This window comes from Salvelinus alpinus, chromosome 6 (assembly GCF_045679555.1).
Source record: "Salvelinus alpinus chromosome 6, SLU_Salpinus.1, whole genome shotgun sequence".
Lineage (NCBI taxonomy): Eukaryota > Metazoa > Chordata > Actinopteri > Salmoniformes > Salmonidae > Salvelinus > Salvelinus alpinus.
In genome coordinates this window covers 23733548-23756975 of record NC_092091.1, presented here as the reverse complement: position 1 = coordinate 23756975, position 23428 = coordinate 23733548, and the positions used below count along the sequence as shown (strand labels likewise).

Sequence of the window (23428 nt, the reverse complement as noted above, 5' to 3'; positions counted from 1 at the left end):
GAACCGCCACTGATTCTCATTTACTCCCGTAGAGAGGTATACGACCTGCACATTTTTCTGTTTTAGAATGCCTTTGAATTATTGTTCAAATTTTGTCTCAAACCAAGCTGTAGTCTGTGTCTAAAATAATGGCTACATGCACTGTGCAATAATCAAAGCTGTCTCTCTGCCAACCTAGGCATACACTGTAGGCCTATAGGAAGAAAGACTTGACCATGAGCCAAAGGCATACTGCAAGGCCTTCCGAATAACTGACTCAGTCATTCACAGCATAATTATGGTAACGCTACAGAATGTACATGTTAACAGTATGTACCCGCACAAGACATCCAATTACTGTCCAAACAGCGTACTGTACAAAGCCAGTCATTCAAACATACTGTTAACAAACGGTCGATGCTGTCACTCACTTGGAGAATAGGAAATGTCCAATTGAGCCAATGGATTGCAGTTCACGACCCCAACAAATGAGGCCTGTCTTTTTAATCAAAACAGACTTAATTAGCCATCAATGCACATGCCATTGATCATGTGGTTGAATGTTTTCAGCGGACACTTGCGGCTGTAAATCTGTTCATCTGCTGGAGTGACTATCATAGTGAGGAAGCTCAATTACATGCCATCAGTGAACTTTGTGACCTGAGTGGTCTTGTTTTATGCAAAAGGTAATAACACTAGTAACACTTGAATCCTTATTACAGTCAACTTGAATGTTCAGTTTCCTATCTATCTATCTATCTATCTATCTATCTATCTATCTATCTATCTATATATCTATCTATCTATCTATCTATCTATCATGTCATTGCAGGGTAATATATTGGGTAGAAATCCCTGCAAGAGGCTTGGGGCTGGTGGGATGGGGGTTTGGGGAGGGGGGCGAGGGTCATGGGTGAATGCAGCTGTGTAACTCAAACCCTGAAAACAGCTGGTGCCAGCACTTTCTCTCTCTCTCTGAGTAATCTCTCACATGATTTTTATTCCAAATAAACATGCATATAAAATATTCCATATTTTTCGGGTGGGCTTAAGTATACAAGTATAGGTTTTCCTGTTCTCAATCAATGTAATAGGGGATAGGATTGAGGGAGAAGGCAGAGAGGGAAAACATTTGTGCAGTCCAAAATGTTGAGTTAAATGTAACCCGCAACCTCTAAGCAGGCCAGCATTTAAACTTGTGAGCAGTCTACCCTCTCCCACTTGGACCCAGTGTCCATAAAATGTGATCTGGACAAAATAAGGGATAGTCAATTCACTTTTTCTCCAATCTCTGGACTAAGCAGCCGTTCCATACTTAGAACATTATCCAGAGCTAAAAAGGGAGTATCGTTTCAGGCCCCTACAGAAACGCAACAAAAAAGATTAGTAACTTTCACCATTCATCATTCTTGTATATCACTGCCTTTTCCAACGTAAGCATTATCTCCTGCTCCATATCCGTCTCTGCTCTAACTCTCTCCCTCCCCATCTGTTTCCGTCCAGCTGCTGTCTGTGCTGCCCCTGCCCTGCTCTTGCCAATGACCCACTGCTCTGTTTGCAGTCTACAGATACACAGTGTCAGCTGGCACATGGAAGATTTGCCCAGGCCTGTCCCAAGTCCAGAAGCCATGAGTCGCCTTCTAGTCATGTACAAAATAAATGGCTCTACTACCACACCTCAGCTCTAAGAAAGGAAAACAGAGACATCATAACCAGACTGTAACTATCCTGTATGACAAAGAGTAGTAAAATCCTGAAAAGAGCTGTCTGGGCAGATACAGTGCGGCAGGACATCAGCAGACTTCCTGTCTGTCTGCAGGCCCTCCAGTCTGGGGAGATATTTCAGACTTTCCCAACCTAGCCTCATAGGAGTGGAAAGGACATCTCTCTGGTGAAAAGAACCGTTGACATTCTTCTATTTAGAATGGAGACCATTTTGAACATGAACAAGCAAGTGAACCTTCACTAATCATGAACAATAGAAGAACTTACACATGATTCATTCTTCCACAACAGGTCCTGAGGTAACCATAACACACTGCAACTCCTGAGGCATAAACATGACTGGGCCTTGGTGAAATAAGCAGTTCCTCTTCTGGCCCCTGAGGAGTGGACGAGCCACTGAGTTCAGAGGCTGAAAGTATCAGGGGAGGTGAGACAGATTCATTATTAAAACCTACTCGAAATGTAGCCTCATATTGCCCCTGTTCAGTCCTCCTCTCCCCATCTCTGTCCCCGTGGCTGACATATCAATCTGTCCTGACTGCAGATAGTCACTCAGACAGTCAGGCTACAGAGGCCACTCACTCTGTGCCACTGTGCTGTGATTAAGCTAGAAAATAGCTTTTTTTGGTTGACTAACAACACAACAAAAGCCCGTGAAAGAGACTAATAACCGATTCTCCAGATGTTTGATCTGTTAAATTAATGCCAATTCTTATTTCCCCATTGATGTGAAAATTCATGGAAGAGGTCCTGTCTGTTTTTATGAATCACACATCTAATACATCTTTTAGAAGGGATGGAGCAAACAGAGCTTGCGGTTGCCATAAGGCTGTTGTCATTTCAAATACAGTAGGAGTTGTTGCAGCCATAATGTTTAAACCATAATGTTTCTAACTCAGTTAGCCCTGTCTTGGCACTATGTGGTTTAATGCAGCCTGGCGACACCAACAAAGCCTTGTGACTTACTGGCATAGACCATAGACTTCCTCAATCATAAAGGCAATAAAGTCTTCCTTAGAAAAGCAGACAATATTATCAATAAGCAGTAAACACCCTGTGTAACATAAGGGTTGCAAATTGACCATTCTAGCACGTTTTAATTATTGTGTGACACCAGGCAGCTGCCCCATTCTGTCAGATGTAGAGTGTGGAGTGGAGCGTTTTTTAATCAAGCTGTAATGAATCAGGAGGGGGAGGGGAGAGAGGGGGAGCTGAGTAAACCTAAACAACCATGTAATTACCCATTCTCTCTCTTTATTCCCTGTGTAGATCCACTCCTGCTGCTTTTCCATCCCTCTATCGCTCCCCTCCCTCCACCTCTTCATCTTCCTCTTGTTGCGGATGGGCAGCATGCCAAGCATGCCATCAGTGGCAGCGTCAGTGTCTCCATACCACCAGTGAAACCAGCTGCCAGGGCTCCATGCGGCCTATAGACAGCTGGCACTGTGCTGGGGACACTGAGGAGAGGGAGGTTCTGGGGGTCCGGGGGATGGGATGGACGTGGGTTGTGGGCAAAATGGGGGTTGGGGGGAAATGTAATGTGAAAGCCTGTATTGAGTTAAAGACTAAATTAAGAGGTGTATCTGCTCTCTTTCTTTACTACATAGACTCTCCTGAGACTACAAAATATATTTAAGACCTGACCTTTGTCCTCTGTTGAATGAGGTAGGCCTACATCATCTGTTTAGACAGTGTCTAATGATACGATAAACAACAACATAAACGCCTTCCAACCTGACAACGTCCACCATCTCTGCCCTGCTTGCCTACCCCCTCCCCTCTCAGAGGCACCAGGTGTGTATTGATTCACAATGAACAGCTGCCACCTAACCAGATGGACAGCTGCCTGCCTTGTAAGCCTTGTCGACTGGCTGTTATGTCTCTTCTATTTCTCTGTTGCTTATTTGCTTGTCTAGTCAATAGCAGGAGGCCCGGCAGCTGCTCACCATCAACGTGTCTTCATCTTTGCTGAATTCATTGAATTTTTTTGTGTAATAAGGAGAAAAACTAAAAATGTCTTAAATTACAGACAAGCATGCATATTACACACCCATGCACGCACGCACACACAACTAGGACTGTTACGGTGACCGTATTACCGTCAAACCGGCAGTCACGAGTCATGACCGCAGTCCAATTCCATGTGACCGCTGAGTCACGGTAACTAGGCTTCTCCAAACCTGCACTCTGATGCTACTGGTGGTTAGTAGCCTACCAAACGTTCTAATGGCCAGTCACTAACTGCCTGGCACTCAGGCCTCTATTGTCCCTCTAACCACTCTGACATCAATGCAAATGCAATCTAAAATCATATCACACACTTCATGAGAGCCCTGGAATTCAGAGTTTGAGCGGACTGTTGCGCAGCGAGGGCCAGTTCCTCATAGCTGGTTGATGCATTGAATGAACAGATGCCCAGCGTTTGCAGTCTAAGGCAAGAAACAGCGCATGCATTGTTTGGCAACTTTTTCAAATCATAGTCGCATGCATCAAGATTTAGCCTAGCCCATAAGCATATATGTTTTGATAAGGTTTGTATCACAACTAAAGTCACCAAATAACTCTAAGCGTAGCATATAGGCCAAGGACCCCTGGAACAGGGTTGGAGAGCCCATAGCCTACAGAGTCTAGTGAAACAAGACCCCTGGAACAGGGTTGGAGAGCCCGTAGCCTACAGAGTCTAGTGAAACAAGACCCCTGGAACAGGGTTGAAGAGCCCATAGCCTACAGAGCCTAGTGAAACAAGACCACTGGAACAGGGTTGGAGAGCCCGTAGCCTACAGAGCCTAGTGAAACAAGACCCCTGGAACAGGGTTGAAGAGCCCATAGTCTAAAGAGCCTAGTGAAATAAGACCCCTGGAACAGGGTTGAAGAGCCCGTAGCCTACAGAGTCTAGTGAAACGTGTTCTTATAAGCCCGCTTTTTAAAAGAGGATCCCAGCTTTCTCGTACTGCTATATTTATTGCTCAGTTCTGAAAATTAACCACATTAATCCACTTTACAACCGCTGTGGCCTACCTGGCATATTAAAAACTTAACTACAGGTAACCTCCATTCGCTATTCGAGTGCAGTGTGTGGATTCTATGTTTTTTTTAAAGAATTCCACACATATATTAATAGGCTATGTGTAAAGACCAGATTAAATTCAGTATAGTCTGATGGGTGAGAACATTATCAAGTGCTTTTCAAATTGTGAATGAGAGACTGATGAAGTGTGTGCAGCCTGCACAAGAAACAGAGCAGAGCGCATGCCTTTCATGTAGCGTTTCCCAAACTCGGTCCTGGGGACCCCAAGGGGTGCACGTTTTCGTTTTTGCCCTAGCATTACACAACTGATTCAAGTAATCAAAGCTTGATGATTAGTTTATTATTTGAATCAGCTGTGTAGTGCTAGGACAAAAAAACTAAACGTGCACCCCTTGGAGTCCCCATGACCGAATTTGGGAAACGCTTCTTTAATGCCCGTTTTTTCAAATCATCATTAGATTTGCATCATGCAGCCTTAGAATGTTTTAGAAATCAAAACATATAGCCTTAGGTTTGTATCACAACTAAAGTTGAATAAATAACTCTAAATTAAGCATTAAGGAGGACCTGTTTCAATTGATCACTTTGTTAAACTGCGCTCAACACTTCCTTAGAAATCGTTTGCAAAAAATATCCTTTCAATTTTATTAGGCTATGTTCAATTGTATTTTTCTTACTATAAAATAATAAAAGAGGCAAATTATATTATAAGCAAATCTTGTCTACTAAATGAACTAGTGTAGCCGAAAGCCATATGGCATAGCCAGATCAGGGCCTAACATAAGGACGACTCACAATATGCTATTCTGTTATTCTGAAATAGGCTACAATTTCTTCATATCATAATGTTTCTTTAGACCTGCCTAAAATAAATAATAGATTTATTGTGATGGTGTAGGGTCTTGTAACGGTTGTCGAAGTCGTTCTCCTCCTCAGACGAGGAGGAGCATGGATCGAACCAACACGCAGCGTGGTTATAGGACATAATGAATTTATTTAAAGTAAAAGACGAAACACGAAATACACTTGTGAATATTACAAAACAACAAAACGACGTAGACAGACCTGAACTGGAAAACTTACATAAACACGCAGAACAGGAATAGACTACACAAACCGAAACAGTCCCGTGTAGCGCGACAAACACAGACACGGAAGACAATCACCCACCAACAAACAGTGTGAACAGCCTACCTAAATATGGTTCTCAATCAGAGGAAACGTAAAACACCTGTCCCTGATTGAGAACCATATCAGGCTAGTTAACATGAACCCAACATAGAAACACATAACATAGAATGCCCACCCAACTCACGTCCTGACCCACTAAAACAAACAATTAACACAATAACTAGGGTCAGAACGTGACAGGTCTATTAAATGTATTTATTAGTCTTTTTAACATGTTAATGTTCCAAATGTCTGCATCAGTGGCTTGTAGGCTATTTGTGAAAGCTCAGAGATGATAAATGTGTTTATATTAATTAACGGTCAACTACCATTAGACCGGGAGTTACTTGCATGACAGTTACCCCGCTGACAAAATTTCATTACCGCCACAGCCCTACACACAACACACGCCTGTCCGCCCGATGCACACACGCGCGCACTCGCATACACACAAACACACACACCATCGCATACAAATTGGGTCTGTGACAAAAAGCATGCCCAAAAGCTGTGCTATTCTGGTCTCTAGAGAACCCTGTAATACTCCCTGGCGTTTAATCTCCGTCCCGCTTAAGTAAAACTAAAACAATACCGAGCCATTAATATAACAGAACATTGCAGGGAGACATACTCTTACACGCAGAAGGGAGAATAATAATGGAATCTGTTAAACAGGAAACACGACTTGAAAATAGTGGTCCTTTGGGAGTAGAATAGAAACGCAGACAGCCTCCCTCTATTCAGTCTATTCAGTCTGTTCAGTCTATTCAGTGTGTTCAGTCTATTCAGTCTGTTCAGTCTGTTCAGTCTACTCAGTCTACTCAGTCTGTTCAGTCTATTGAGTCTGTTCAGTCTATTCAGTGTGTTCAGTCTATTCAGTGTGTTCAGTCTGTTCAGTCTGTTCAGTCTGTTCAGTGTGTTCAGTCTATTCAGTCTGTTCAGTCTGTTCAGTCTGTTCAGTCTATTCAGTCTGTTCAGTCTATTCAGTCTGTTCAGTCTATTCATTGTGTTCAGTCTATTCTGCATCTGGGTGGCGCAGTGGTCTAGGGCACTGCATCGCAGTGCTAGCTGCGCCACCAGAGTCTCTGGGTTCGCGCCCAGGCTGGGCTGGGTTCGCGCCCAGGCTCTGTCGCAGCCGGCCGCAACCGGGAGATCCGTGGGGCGACGCACAATTGGCATAGCGTCGTCCGGGTTAGGGAGGGTTTGGCCGGTAGGGGTAGGGGTAGGGATCCTTGTCTCAGTATGTAAAAATGTAATAAAATGTATGCACTCTACTGTAAGTCGCTCTGGATAAGAGCGTCTGCTCTTGGCCGGTAGGGATATCCTTGTCTCAGTATGTAAAAAATGTAATAAAATGTATGCACTCTACTGTAAGTCGCTCTGGATAAGAGCGTCTGCTAAATGACTTAAATGTAAAATGTATTCAGTCTGTTCAGTGTGTTCAGTCTATTCATTTTGTTCAGTCTATTCAGTCTGTTCAGTCTATTCAGTGTGTTCAGTCTGTTCAGTCTATCCAGTGTGTTCAGTCTATTCAGTGTGTTCAGTCTGTTCAGTCTATTCAATGTGTTCAGTGTGTTCAGTCTATTCAGTGTGTTCAGTCTATTCAGTGTGTTCAGTGTGTTCAGTGTGTTCAGTCTGTTCAGTCAATTCAGTCTATTCAGTCAATTCAGTCTATTCAGTGTGTTCAGTCTATCCAGTGTGTTCAGTCTGTTCAGTCTGTTCAGTGTGTTCAGTCTATTCAATGTGTTCAGTGTGTTCAGTTTGTTCAGTCTGTTCAGTCTGTTCAGTGTGTTTAGTGTGTTTAGTGTGTTCAGTCTGTTCAGTCTGTTCAGTGTGTTTAGTGTGTTTACTGTGTTCAGTCTGTTCTGTGTGTTCAGTGTGTTTAGTGTGTTTAGTGTGTTTAGTGTGTTTAGTGTGTTCAGTCTGTTCAGTGTGTTTAGTGTGTTTAGTGTGTTTAGTGTGTTTAGTGTGTTTAGTGTGTTTAGTGTGTTCAGTCTGTTCAGTGTGTTTAGTGTGTTTAGTGTGTTTAGTGTGTTTAGTGTGTTTAGTGTGTTTAGTGTGTTCAGTCTGTTCAGTGTGTTTACTGTGTTTACTGTGTTTAGTGTGTTTACTGTGTTCAGTGTGTTTAGTGTGTTTAGTGTGTTCAGTGTGTTTAGTGTGTTTAGTGTGTTCAGTCTGTTCAGTGTGTTACGTGTGTTTAGTGTGTTCAGTCTGTTCCGTGTGTTCAGTGTGTTACGTGTGAGAGATAATAGAGGTTGCCATGACAGGAGGAATAACTGAGATGACCCTCATGTTCCACTTGTTAATGCCAGGGGGTGACAGGTGAAAGGCAGTGGCGACACCCCTTCCCTCTCCTCCTCCTCCCCTCTTCCCCCACCAAGGACACTTTGTCCGACAGCTTAAGCCTAATAGATGTTTACTTATACCGACTGCTAAAGTGAAAATATGTGGCATTTACTGTAGATGTGTTACTCATTCCAATCAAGTTTGTTCATGTGGGTACTGTAGATCAAAGCACTGTAGCTACAGCAGCATCTACGGTATATGTGTTGTTACAGTAATACAAATACAATTCTGTATGACTGATTCAGTAAATGCTGCATATCAGTGGAGGCTGCTGAGCGGAGCACGGCTCATATTAATGGCTGAAACGAAGCGAATGGAATGGAATCAAACCATGTGTTTGATGTATTTGATACCATTCCACCGATTCCGCTCCAGTCATTACCACGAGCCCGTTCTCCCCAATTAAGTTGCCACCAACCTACTGTGCTGCATATTGATGTGACCAGTATCCCATTATTTTTGTTTAACTTGTACTCTCTACTTGTGTCCCTTCTTTTAAAATCAATATTGACAATGTATCGCATACTGGAGGTGAAAAATAAGAGCTGGAACAATGAAAACCACAACGTGCTCAGCCCAACAGTCCGACCACACTCCTCCTGGGTACAGACAGACAGACATGGGGGTGAAGAGGCATACAGAGCGAAAGAGAACAAGTAATGTTGAGTAGCTGAGGTAGGGGAACAGAAACAGAAGTCACCTATATGTGTACAGCATATTAGAAGAGAATTACAAGGACAAGTTTCACATTTTCTGTAAAATTAGAGTGGTCTGAGTGGGGAGGGGAAAACTGAAAACTAGCTGTGATGTCACCAGGCAGGCCAAAACTCCATCCCACCAAAACAGGCAGACATTTCAAACAGCTCTTACACTAAAAGGGCATTATCATTATTTTCAAAATGTCACATTATTATTCCAACCTCATAGTGTGAAAATAAATCTAAAATACAGAAAAATTTAATTTTGGACTGCACTTGGCCTTTAACTTACAGAAAATCTGTCAAAGTTGACAGATCCTTGCACAGAGATTCGTTTTTTACTCTGATCTAAGAAATAGCTTTATGTTGTGTATGGCTGGAAAACACTTTGAGCTATACCAGGGGTGGGAAAACTTTTTTGCTCGAGGGCCACATCGGGATTTTGAAATTCAACGGAGGGACGCATTTTTTGGGGGACCAATTGTTTGTTAAAATAAATTTGCAGGGGCCTCCCGATTGGCGCAGCGGTCTAAGGCACTGCATTGCAGTGCTTGAGGCGTCACTACAGACCTGGGTTCTATCCCAGGCTGTGTCACAGCTGGCCGTGACTGGAAGACCCATGAGGCGGCGCACAATTGGCCCAGTGTCGTCCGGGCGCATGCACGCTGACACGGTCGACAGTTGTATGGTGTTTCCTCCGACACATTGGTGCGGCTGGCTTCCGGGTTAAGGAGGTTTTGTGTCAAGAAGCAGTGCGTCTTGGCTGGGTTGTGTTTCAGAGGACTCACGGCTCTCGACCTTCACCTCTCCCGAGTCCGTACGGGAGTTGCAGCTATGGGACAAGACTGTAACTACCAGTTGGATACCACAAAATTGGGGGGGAAGTATTTTTTTTAATTTTCTCGTGGGCCGGATTGAAGTACTTTGCCCCCCTTTGAGCTATACCATGATATCAACTGAGGTTAACTTACTGCAGCCCAAGCCTGCTGTGGCTCATATGAGAGCTCTTATGCACAAAACAACATTCTCCAGATGTAGACAGTGAATTAAGCCGACGGAAAAAGGCAATCCATAGATATGTACCAGATAAACCAGGCTGAAGCTAAAGAATTTGACTCTCTGTCCCTCTCCCTTTTCTCAGTTTATGGAAGAAAACCAGATCAGATCACATTAGAGTAAAGGAAGGATGTGCATGACAATTGAAGATACATGTAGTTAGATACAAGATTAATGGGAAACTAACTTCTACTTCTAGTATGGGTGTGCAATGCTGGGTTTGTAAATTGTGTAAAAGGCAACACGGTATTGTGCAACTGTTTCACATTGTTTAGGGGTGAGCTGACAAGTTTATTATTTTTGATTTTACAGTCAGATAAAGCCCAATAGATCACACCCAAATGTCAGTTCAGAAATGCGTGAGATTAACAGCCATGTTTCTCTTTGTTGGTTTTAGTGAACAACTTCCATAAAGGGACTGAACCCATCACTCTGACTGTACCACATGTTGTCTGTTTTGTCATATGGCTCATGTGTAACATCAGCGGGTTTGGCTCACCCCTACATATGAAGTCACACACACACTGTAGGCTAGAGGGAGAGATTGAGAACTGGAAACACAGATGGAGAGAGGGCGAAAAGCGAGATAGAAAGAGGAGGAGGAATTATTGCTGCCAGCTGTGAGCCTAGCTATTACAATCCCACATGAAATTGTCAGTGCCTATTTAGTCCATAGGGAACATATATTCAAAGGTCATAACGGTTGGAGAGAAATAAAAAACACACCTCATTCACAGACTGTAAATTACAACTCATAGTGTACATTTGGACTGACGAGAAACTGTAATTGTTATTGTCGAACTGTAAACGACTTGCCCCCAAGACACACTTGACTGTCCAGATGACCATACCAAGCCTAATGGGGGCATATTTGACTTGAACTTTCAGAGCTCTAAAACATAATCATAAACTAAAGCATTCATTACACTGAAGAGTCGCAGACGCATTCTCAGAGCAACGTTACTAAAAGATTATGTTTGTGTTCAGTTTCAGTTCAAATACTGATCTAAATACTAACTCCTCACTTTACAGTAGTTCAGCCTTTTAACCTCCACTAAATTCCAATCCTGCTATTTCCAACAGCAGTCCCTCTGCAAAACAACCACTTATGGTTCATTTGGCCGTCAAAGTACTCTGCAATCTCCCTGTTGAACTGCAGGGATTAAAGGAAGGGTCTTAATTGCTTCCTTTGAGAGCAGAAAGGATTAGATCAAGGGAGATGATGAGGCGATGATGAGGCCAACGAGAAACTAGGCCGAGACACAGGGTCTCGTAGGATTCTCCCACCAAATGAAGAAATACGGGCATTTACAGACTCTAAGCACATTCATTGGTTCTATGTAGGACTTTTCCAGGAATTTAGAGTGTACTCATTAGACATGTTGGAGAGTAAATAGCTTGCCTTAATAAACGTATCATATCCGTCCAAATCTAGACCATTAGGTGATGTACTGAAGACTTCCCCACACTCCCAGAAAGTCAAACTATCCCATATCTAGGAGAAGGAAAGTTTCTTACATTCTTCAGAACATTCTTCACCCTCCTCGGCTGACAAGCGTACTGCATTTCCCCACCAACAAAAACAATAGAGAAAGCACTGAGGCTTTATTTTGAACTCACTGAACTATACAGCAATCAATGTTGCTTCTGTGACTTCTGTGACTTCTGATCCACCTCTACGCAGACGACACTATTCTGTATACTTCTGGCCCTTCTTTTGACACTGTGTTAACAACCCTCCAGGCGAGCTTCAATGCCATACAACTCTCCTTCCGTGGCCTCCAACTGCTCTTAAATACAAGTAAAACCAAATGCATGCTCTTCAACCGATCGCTGCCTGCTCCTGCCCGCCTGTCCAACATCACTACTTTGGACGGCTCTGACTTAGAATATGTGGACAACTACAAATACCTAGGTGTCTGGTTAGACTGTAAACTCTCCTTCCAGACTCACATCAAACATCTCCAATCCAAAGTCAAATCTAGAATTGGCTTCCTATTCCGCAACAAAGCATCCTTTACTCATGCTGCCAAACATACCCTTGTAAAACTGACCATCCTACCAATCCTCGACTTCGGTGATGTCATTTACAAAATAGCCTCCAAAACCCTACTCAATAAATTGGATGCAGTCTATCACAGTGCCATCCGTTTTGTCACCAAAGCCCCATATACTACCCACCACTGCGACCTGTACACTCTCGTTGGCTGGCCCTCGCTTCATACTCGTCGCCAAACCCACTGGTTCCAGGTCATCTACAAGACCCTGCTAGGTAAAGTCCCCCCTTATCTCAGCTCGCTGGTCACCATAGCAGCACCTACCTGTAGCACGCGCTCCAGCAGGTATATCTCTCTAGTCACCCCCAAAACCAATTCTTCCTTTGGACGCCTCTCCTTCCAGTTCTCTGCTGCCAATGACTGGAACGAACTACAAAAATCTCTGAAACTGGAAACACCTATCTCCCTCACTAGCTTTAAGCACCAGCTGTCAGAGCAGCTCATAGATTACTGCACCTGTACATAACCCATCTACAATTTAGCCCAAACAACTACCTCTTTACCTACTGTATTTATTTATTAATTTATTTTGCTCCTTTGCACCCCATTATTTCTGTCTCTACTTTGCACTTTCTTCCACTGCAAACCAACCATTCCAGTGTTTTTTTTTGTTTTTTTTTATTTATTTTTTTTACTTGCTGTGTTGTACTCACTTCGCCTCCATGGCCTTTTATATTTTTATTTATTTATACATATATTTGTTTGCCTTCACCTCCCTTATCTCACCTCACTTGCTCACATTGTATATAGACTTATTTTTTTTTCACTGTATTATTGACTATATGTTTGTTTTACTCCATGTGTAACTATGTGTTGTTGTATGTGTCGAACTGCTTTGCTTTATCTTGGCCAGGTCGCAATTGTAAATGAGAACGTGTTCTCAATTTGCCTACCTGGTTAAATAAAGGTTAAATAAATAAATAAATAAATAAAAAATGTATTCTACTTCGTTTTTATAACGCACCCCTGTCAAACAACAGCTCTGTTTTCAAAGGGAATGCAAATGCACTATGGGTGGAGTGGTGCGGTGTGTAGACGGGGGTGGGTGGGTGTTGTGGTACAAACTGTTTATGCTTTCAATCTGTCAGGGAAGCATGATTCACTTGCAAAAAAAACTGTATTGGAGCTAACTGTTCTGGAAGTAACTGTACTTTCTGCCATTCAACTACTATGCTTTCAACTGATGTTATTGAGGGGCTATCTAATAGACGTGTTTTCTGTTCTTCTCCTTGGGTAGATATGGGGTCAGTCCTGGTGAAGTGTGGGTATCCGGAACATGTGCGCTCATCTGTGATTACCCTGAGTGTGTGTGTGTGTGTGTGTGTGTGTTTGTGTGTGTGTGTGTGTGTGTGTGTGTGTGTGTGTGTGTGTGTGTGTGTGTGTGTGTGTGTGTGTGTGTGTGTGTGTGTGTGTGTGTGTGTGAGCACCTTCTCCCCGAACACTGAAAGGAGGCCAGAATGTAGGCTAGGTCTCAGTGAGTGGGAGAACCTGCCAAGTCTTTCTCTGGAAACTCTCTCCGTCTGGGAGGAGCAGCAGCACTCCTTCATGTCTGCCTTTCATCTGTCACTTCTATCCTTCAGCGCTTTGATCAGCTCCAACGCTACCGACACTCCTAGGTCTGGAGGCAGGAGGCCTGCTTCTAGCCATCACCTACAACAGGCTTCAAAGAGGCTACGAGGGAGGAGAGTACCAAGATGAGTATATGTTAGCCTCCAACATGAGCTTCTTCTCAGCTTCTTCTAATCTGTAGGGAACACAGTCTAGCAAAGCTGAAACAAAGAGCCAATGGCTTCATGAAATTACTTCTTTTGTTTTGCTTTTATATACTATATTGTTGTAGATGTAGACTGTTACAAACTAATTGCATTACTTCTCTAGTGACATCGCTGCGTGATGGGGTGGCAGGTAGCCTAGTGGTTAGAGCGTTGGGCCAGTAACCGAAAGGTTGCTAGATCGAATCCCCGAGCTGACAAGGTAAAAATCTGTCATTCTGCCCTTGAACAAGGTAGTTAACCCACTGTTCCGAGGCTGTCATTGTAAATAATAATTTGTTCTTAACTGACTTGCCTAGTTAAATAAAGGTAAAAAATCTGCTGTATTTGTTTAGATTGAAAATGTTTGCATTCTAACCATAGAAAGACAAGATAAAGGTATGTCTCATCATCTACAACAACGTATGGATGCAGGATAGGTCATCAACCTCTGAGAAGTGACTTCTCATGTCTCATTTCCCCAACCACATGAAAGCAACTCAAAGTTATGCTCTGTAAAACAGAAACCTCACTGGGTTAGGGTGTCCTGCGTCATAAACCCATAAGTGCGTCTGTGGGAAGTTTCACTCTGAGTGTTTTGTTTACTGTACACATACAGTGTAATACCATAAATGACAGAGGGCTGTTGAAAACCGGATGCTTCACAAGGTTACAGTCCCTCTACTGAATGAATGTACTGTGCAAAGTTGGAAACAACGTGACTGTTGTGTGTCAAATTGTCACTAATATGATAATGATCTAACTGTATTTACTCAAGATGGGGAAAAGTTCTAAGTGTACGTTCCCATTAGACAGGACTATGATGTACATATACTGTAAATAACCCTGGCTGAGAATGAGAAGTGCTTTATATTAATGTAAACCTTTAGGACCCAGGACTAATGAAAATAAACATCTCCCCTGCTCCAGTACTGGGGCACTCGGGTTTGGGGAGGTTGTTGGATTGGCCAGCTGCTCTGCGGCTACACTAAGGACCTGGAGGTTTTCAAGAGATTTCATTAGAAACATCAACAGTGGGAGAAGCAGGACGGCCAGCTGAATTAGCTTGTTTCAAACCATGATTAATGGAATCAGGTGGTTTACTGAGTGACTGGAATGAGAGTATAAACAACACCTCCAGCTCCAGGACTTGAGGCTTATTTTCCTCTCAGTGGTTCTCTTTTGTCTCTGATACACAGGCGTAAAGTAACCCGGCTCTGTGGAAAGGATTCTGACGAGTGACGCCTGACGCCCTCCCCCAAATAACAGTCTGGCAGTGTCGGGACAAGGGGACTCAATGAAGCTGTCTTTCTGTATGACAACAGCTGCACATAGATTCTGATTTAAAAAAAATATATTTTGAGACTGTGAGACCTCCTCACTCTCTCTCTATATGTCTGCCAAACTCCCCTGTCCTCCCTCTCCTTCCCTCCATCCAACACTCTCTCTATATGTCTGCCAAACTCCCCTGTCCTCCCTCTCCTTCCCTCCATCCAACACTTTCTCTCTTTCTCTTTTGTGAATAGGTGGGAGTTGGGAAAGAGATTCCCAGTCGTTGTTTGGCCTGAATGGAGGGACCTGGAGGAGAGGTAACCTCCGATTCCCAGAGAGACTGATGGCCTCATCGCCTCCACACAGGATCACTACTCAAATCCACTTCTCCTCAGCTCCAATTAGCTGTGGTGGGGAGCCCTGCTCTGCTCTGTCTGACCAGACCACAGGGCCTGGGATAGACCAGGAAGGGAGGGAGGGAGCCTAATGTTAGGTCACTTACGTCCCACCCTTCCCAGCAATTAGGTAGCATATGAGTCTGCAGCTGGTCTGGAGCTGAAAAACAGCAATGGGAGGGTGTTACCACCAGAAGTCTATATCAGGGTTTCCCAAACTCTGTCTTTGTCCTAGCACTACATAGCTGATTCAAATATCCAACTCATCATCAAGCTGTGTAGTGCTAGGACTAAAACCAAAATGTTCACCCAGGGGGGCCCCAGGACCGAGTTTGGGAAACCCTGGTCTGTACCACCTAGACTAGAGAAAACTTAGCTGCCTGCCTGACTGCCAGGCATCAGGGATGGTGAGCTCTTTGTTAGCTGTAATGTTATGAGTAACGATATGAGTGGGGTTTCAGCAGCACAGAGAGGATTTGGTCTCATAATGGTTTGGTGGGGGTGTTAAATAGCACAGAGACAGGGAATCAGAAAGCACTGTTATAACACAGAGACAGGGAGTCAGAAAGCACTGTTATAACACAGAGACAGGGAGTCAGAAAGCACTGTTATAACACAGAGACAGGGAGTCAGAAAGCACTGTTATAACACAGAGACAGGGAGTCAGAAAGCACTGTTATAACACAGAGACAGGGAGTCAGAAAGCACTGTTATAACACAGAGACAGGGAGTCAGAAAGCACTGTTATAACACAGAGACAGGGAGTCAGAAAGCACTGTTATAGCACAGAGACAGGGAGTCAGAAAGCACTGTTATAACACAGAGACAGGGAATCAGAAAGCACTGTTATAACACAGAGACAGGGAGTCAGAAAGCACTGTTATAACACAGAGACAGGGAGTCAGAAAGCACTGTTATAACACAGAGACAGGGAATCAGAAAGCACTGTTATAGCACAGAGACAGGGAGTCAGAAAGCACTGTTATAACACAGAGACAGGGAATCAGAAAGCACTGTTATCACACAGAGACAGGGAGTCAGAAAGCACTGTTATAACACAGAGACAGGGAGTCAGAAAGCACTGTTATAACACAGAGACAGGGAGTCAGAAAGCACTGTTATAACACAGAGACAGGGAGTCAGAAAGCACTGTTATAACACAGAGACAGGGAGTCAGAAAGCACTGTTATAACACAGAGACAGGGAGTCAGAAAGCACTGTTATAGCACAGAGACAGGGAGTCAGAAAGCACTGTTATAACACAGAGACAGGGAATCAGAAAGCACTGTTATAACACAGAGACAGGGAGTCAGAAAGCACTGTTATAACACAGAGACAGGGAGTCAGAAAGCACTGTTATAACACAGAGACAGGGAATCAGAAAGCACTGTTATAACACAGAGACAGGGAGTCAGAAAGCACTGTTATAACACAGAGACAGGGAATCAGAAAGCACTGTTATCACACAGAGACAGGGAGTCAGAAAGCACTGTTATAACACAGAGACAGGGAGTCAGAAAGCACTGTTATAACACAGAGACAGGGAGTCAGAAAGCACTGTTATAACACAGAGACAGGGAGTCAGAAAGCACTGTTATAACACAGAGACAGGGAGTCAGAAAGCACTGTTATAACACAGAGACAGGGAGTCAGAAAGCACTGTTATAACACAGAGACAGGGAATCAGAAAGCACTGTTTTAACACAGAGACAGGGAATCAGAAAGCACTGTTATAACACAGAGACAGGGAGTCAGAAAGCATCAAAGCACTCTGCTTGAAAATGTCAAATATAATCCTCCTATCTCATTAGACTCTCGAAATATTATTGAGCTTGTTGAGTGGAATTTGTTATTGATAACTACAAATAAAAACACTTGCGATAGGTAGATATACACTCTATGGTCTATATATACACCTGTTTGGGCCTAAGTTCAAATTAAATTGATCACCAGTCATCGCTAGGCCTACTTTAAATGGCTCAATAACCATTGGCCCAAAATTCTGAAGTATAAAGTTGAGAACCTGAAAAGCATTATCTGAAAACAGCATCTGCATTCAATGTTTTATTTTAAGCCGAAAAAACAAGTGTTCTTTTGGACGTGTTACTAAATCCAAGTCGATGATTTGAGTCCAAATGAACAGATATTGATGTATACCTAAGACCCCTTGCTGTGCTAAAATTATACTTTTATGCAAACACAAAGATCTCTTTAGAAAGCTAATGTGTAACAAAAACAGCATATCTCTAATTGAGTCAGTGTTGCATAGTGCTACTAGTAATCAGACACATTAGTATCCTTACGCCTCTGACAGTTTGCCTATCTGAGTTCTCTCACATGTCCACTGACACCTCTCCAAAACAGAGAGCCTCTCCAATACAGAGAGCCTCTCCAATACAGAGAGCCGTTCCAATATAGAGCCCAGACTCAGCACAATGCCTGCATTCTGCCAGCACACTCCCAGCCCATCGATCCACTAGATTGATTACCATAGAGCTGCAATGTCTTTGACTTTCACCCGTGACCTCCCTCTCCTTCTCTCTCTGTGTCTGTGTGCGCGTGTGTGGGTGTCTGTCGTGTGGCTCAGTTGGTAGAGCATGGCGCTGGCAATGCCAGGGCTGTATGCACTCGATACTGTTAGTCGCTCTGGATAAGAGAGTCTGCTAAATGACTCAAATGTAAAAATATTAATGTGTGTGTGTAAGCCACGGTGGTAATAGGGAAGGATAGGGTTGTGAATGTGACCACAGTGGAATCACAGCCACAAACTCCCCGCTCTACGTCATTCCATATTGACATATGCAGCCAAGCGTGGAGAGGGGGGGAGGTCAGTCCCATTTTCCAGCAGAATGAAAGTGAGAGACTCCTGCCAGGATCATGCTCACCCAGGTGTTATTTCTGTCCACTGGGAATGGGAGCCCTAAGGACCACAGGTGGTAGAGAGAGAGTATACATAACTACATTTACAGTAAACAAAAGGCAAACTCATATTTGACCATGTAGACTAATGACTTATTTAACTTTAAACATATGTGTTTGAATATTGGTAATTAACACCACTTCCCAATTGATTCATTCATATGTTGAACCACGTAGCCTACCAATGAACGTAGCCTGGTTCAAGCCAACATTGACGTTGCTTCAATTAAATGTAAAGGCCATTTATACTTCATTTTCTTTCCATATCAGTCATACTATTGCACCTTCAAACTACTGGCAGTGATCTTGGATAATAACCAGAGGGGAAAGGCTGGATGCAGCTCACAGTAAAAAAAATTGCTGTCCAAGGTGATATAATTAGCTCAAGTGTCTATGACAATCTGTTTCATTGGCTGTTAAATAACTCCAGGTACGAGAGCAGAACACCTCCCCCTGTCGGAGGAAAACAACACTGCTGAACTTGACCCTTCGGAGGCCCGCTCCTCCTCCCATCCCTTCTAAATTTCCGTTGCCAGAGCCGCGGAGCACATTCCTCTGTGGCTGTGTTGACTGAACATGCGTGTCTGTGACTGAGCCTGAGAGAGCGGGATCTCTCTGAGTCTGAGCCTCTGCAGCAGCAGGAAGCGGCCGCCACAGTGCAGGGTGCAGATTTACGGTATGCTGCTCAACGGTCACAGAGACAACTGTACAGTGTGGTAGTTTAGTGTGTGTGACATAACAGCATAATGTTACAGTGCACACACACAATGTGTTTTTTGTGCAGTGCCGTGGCCGCAGATGGAGGAGTCCGGAGATGGGAGGGGTTCACGGGCAGCTCGAGGCAGACAGGCTGAGCTCGGCTTCTCAGTAAGTGCTCACTTAGAACTTTGGCACTGTCTCCTCACAAGAGTCTTTTGTGAAATTGGTCAAACCACCGTACCATCTATTGTGACAATATTTATGCTATATTGAGTTTAATAAAAAGTCTTCAAACACAAGAAAAATTCTGAATAACAGAAGACAAGTAGAACCTGTTAAAAGAGTTGGCAGAGTTATTACATTGGGTCATCATTTATTATTCTGCAATAAAAACTATTAACACAAATATGAGTAATAAGCCAAACAGGGGAGTTTGTGTAAACACATTATTGCTGCAAATGAAACCCTGATTAACATAGAGGCAGAAAACAACAAGCTTTAAGCCAGCATCATCCTTGGGGATCCAATGCACGCGGGAGTACTGCACTCTGCTCAATTAGTAAAGATACCAAAACACAGGCCAGCAAATGAGCAGGGACCAACACAGCCCAGCTGGTGTTGCTGTTTGATGGCTTAACACTGCTAACACTGCTCTCCCTGTCCAACCCAGAGATGAGATCAGGGAGGGAGGGAGGGAGAAGGTGGAGAGAGAGCTCTGATGAAGGAAGCAGAGCACAACATATCCTTGGAACTGAAAGGGGGGTCTGTGCCTTTAAGAACAAATGCTGACTGGTTGCCTCTCTGCTCTCCCTCTCTCCTCCCCCTCCTTCCTTTCCTTTCCCTCTCTCAGCACTAGCCTTCTCCCTCCAGCCCTCCCTCTTTCTTTGGTCTGAGTGAAAGTGAAAAGCTGCAGCTCCTTATCAGAGTGTTTACAGCCAGGGGTTTGTAGGCTATTAGGCAGGTCAGGTGACAGGGAGGCTGTGCTGCACCATGACCCAGACATCTCAGGGTGAAGGTTGCCTCAGGGAGGGGGGGTGACAGGGTTTACTGGTGGGAGGGGCCAGAGCCAGCCAGGCCAGAGGTAGATCAGTGGCAGACACACAGCCCAGCCAGTTTATTTGGTTCCATGGAAGTTGTGGGAACGTATGTTTTTGGTTCCATATAAGTTGTGGGAACGTATGTTTTTGGTTCCATATAAGTTGTGGGAATGTATGTTTTTGGTTCCATATAAGTTGTGGGAACGTATGTTTTTGATTCCATATAAGTTGTGGGAACGTATGTTTTTGGTTCCATATAAGTTGTGGGAACGTATGTTTTTGGTTCCATATAAGTTGTGGGAACGTATGTTTTTGGTTCCATATAAGTTGTGGGAACGTATGTTTTTGGTTCCATATAAGTTGTGGGAACAAAGCCATATGTTTCCTGACTTGTAAAACTAAAGTGAACATTTCGCCTGTTCTGGGAAGGTTTATTTTTAGGTTGCAGGGAGGTTCTGAGAACATTTTACTCTGCTTTCTTTAAAGTTTCTTGGGAGGTTTTATTAATGCTCTGAGAACGGAAATGCTAGGTTTTGGAATAACTTTCTTAAAACTTTCACTGAATGTTTCATTAAGACTTTTAATAACACAGCCAGCTTATTTTTTTTAAACATTTTTTAACTCCAAACACAGATAGGACACATGGAAATTCATTTCCTCAGGCATTAATCATGCAAACATATTTATTTTTGATTGTGACAAGGCATCAGTGAGATTTGAACATATAATCTTTTGCTCTCTATCGATGGAATTAGTCCAATGCATCACCAGGATGAAGCTAGCATTACATGTTTTTTGCGCATACAAAGCTGTTCATTTTAGTCTATTCAAACAGACCCCATTTCAAAGTAAACAAACACTCATTAAGATCAGGTGTGGCCAATTAGTGGGTGCGGCCAACACGTGAACAAACACAACAAGATAAAGGATAGAGCGAGTTTGTTGATGCTGAGAACGGAATGAATATGTTTTTAAATAACATTCTTAGAACGTTCTCTTAACGTTACTAAAGTTTTTATGGAAAGTTTTCTTAACATTCTCAGAACAATTTGAGAACATTACTTTAAATAGAACCATGAGGAAACCTGTAGGAAACAGGTTTCCTAACCAGTTGACGAACGTTCCTAGAACATTACGAAAATTTAAATTAAATGTAACCACGTTTGAACTTTTAGGAAACGTTCGATTAAGGTAATGAAATAAAGTTTCATTAAAATAACGTTTTTTTGTCAACTTCCGTTAATGTGCTGAGAATGTTCCAAAGCCAAGCAACTATCCTGCACCATTCCCAGAAAGTTGTGGGAAGGTTGTATGCAAAATAACCATAGGACAAACACACTCTCACCAAGCTCTAAGAAACATATGGTTCTCATAACATTATGTGCTAGCTGGGATGGTTCTCAGAGCATTATGTGCTAGCTGGAGGCTCACAGCTGAGGACAGAAATAATTTCCAGCACTAGCTCAGCTATCAGGCTTCCCTCTCTGCCATCTTCCTTTTCCCGTTCACCTCAGGAACAGCCATATTTATTCAATCTAAACAAATACAGCAGATTTTTTACCTTTATTTAACTAGGCAAGTCAGTTAAGAACAAATGTTTATTTACAATGATGGCCTACCGGGAAACAGTGAGTTAACTACCTTGTTCAAGGGCAGATTGACCAGCACAGAAAGGGGCAGGGGCAGATTGACCTGAGATTGACCAGCACAGAAAGGCTTTCAGCTTTATGCCTATCATATTCAGAGTCAAACGTGGACAAAGTCCTAAATAAAATATATTAATAATTAAGAAGAAAATAAACTAAGCTAACAAGCTTGAAAAGTCTTGTAAAAAAAATATTCAGCTAAGAATATATAGCAAAATTAAAGCAATTACTGATAATGTAACACAACACACACATACACAAAACAATCCTACCAGGACAGTGTGCATAGCAGGGAACCCCTACAGAGTGGGCTTGGCTGTATGGGGGAGTTCTGCACTGTACAGTACTGTATGTACATTGCAGGATGATATTGCTGGTGACATGATAGAAGGTGATGAATGAGAGCATCCGTAGCTGCAGAGGGATGGTAGAGAAACCGGTGTGTGAATCTGAGCTGTGTGGAGACACACACATACACACACACATACACACCCGCACACACACACACACACACACATACACACATCACCCCCTCAGGCTCACTCTCGATCATGTTGATACACTGACCGCTCAGATGCCCACATAAACACACACTCCACTGCTCCCACACACACACACACACACACACACACACACACACACACACACACACACACACACACACACACACACACACACACACACACACACACACACACACACACACACACACACACACACACACACACACACACACAACCAGGCCATAGAGAAGACCCTGTCTTTCTGCTCTGCTCACACATAGAGGGGCTGAGGAGGGTCTTCTGCAGTGCTGATTCCCTGCATTCAGTATATCGTACAGCAAATGATTATTTTACCTGCATATGGAGCCAATTGCTTCCCATAATATTTCAACCTGTTTGCAGGCTGACAGTAGCAGATGATTTATTTTCATCATTTTATTTAATGACAGGCTTTGCTCCTCCCTGCCACTAAAGAGGTCTAATAGAACAGCCTATTGGGCGCACAGGCTCATTGTGTGTCTATCCTACTGGTTGGGGTTATGTAGGGTGACCTGGCAGGCTGGTTGAGACCTATGGCAGGGGCCAGGGAAGGGCTGCCTCCTCTGATGGGACAGCTCCTCCTTGGCCTCTGCCATGGGTCCCAACCAGCCTGCCAAGTCACCCCACTCTGAGCCAAGTAGCAGAGAGGATGCAGAGAGTGGCCCTGGCTGATGGCTGCTGGCTCTAGCCCTGAGAGGCAGCCTGCCTGCCTGTCTGTGCATCAGCTGGTGCCCAGCTTTCCCCTCTAACTACCAGGCTACACCCTTTTATTAAACACTGTACATTTTAACACATCTCTGAGGCTGGCATTCGAAATCCATGCTAATTTAAAATGATTTACACTGTCAGGACTTGGCTCCAGTTAATTTCTCTCTTTCTACTTTCTTCTCTCTCGCTTGCTCTCTCTCTCTCTCTCTCTCGCTTGCTCTCTCTCTCTCTCTCTCTCTCTCGCTTGCTCTCTCTCTCTCTCGCTAACTATCTGTCTCTCTCGCTCTCTCGGGGCGGCAGGTAGCTTAGTGGTTAAGATCGCTGGGCCAGTAATTGAAATGTTTCTGGTTCAAATCCGTGAGCTGGCAAGGTGCTAAAATCTGCTGTTCTGCCCTTGAGC

At 43.5% G+C, this 23428-nt stretch overlaps 1 protein-coding gene and 2 long non-coding RNA genes across 17 annotated transcripts in view; 2 read left to right on the top strand and 1 right to left on the bottom strand.

The window, feature by feature from the left end:
• The window catches only part of LOC139578407 (nuclear factor 1 C-type-like), a 113454-nt gene that overhangs the window by 52001 nt on the left and 38025 nt on the right, over nucleotides 1-23428 (bottom strand). The gene's annotated exons all lie outside the window — the stretch shown is intronic.
• LOC139578409 (uncharacterized) lies at nucleotides 1303-3779 on the top strand. Its single transcript, XR_011675541.1, has 3 exons — nucleotides 1303-1870; nucleotides 1996-2131; nucleotides 2974-3779. It is a non-coding gene; the product is annotated as an uncharacterized lncRNA (long non-coding RNA).
• Nucleotides 18285-23428, top strand: part of LOC139578408 (uncharacterized) — a 36838-nt gene continuing 31694 nt past the window's right edge. Inside the window, exons 1-2 of the long non-coding RNA XR_011675540.1 lie at nucleotides 18285-19072; nucleotides 19181-19263. This is a non-coding gene — a long non-coding RNA (uncharacterized lncRNA). The remainder of the gene's footprint in view (nucleotides 19073-19180; nucleotides 19264-23428) is intronic.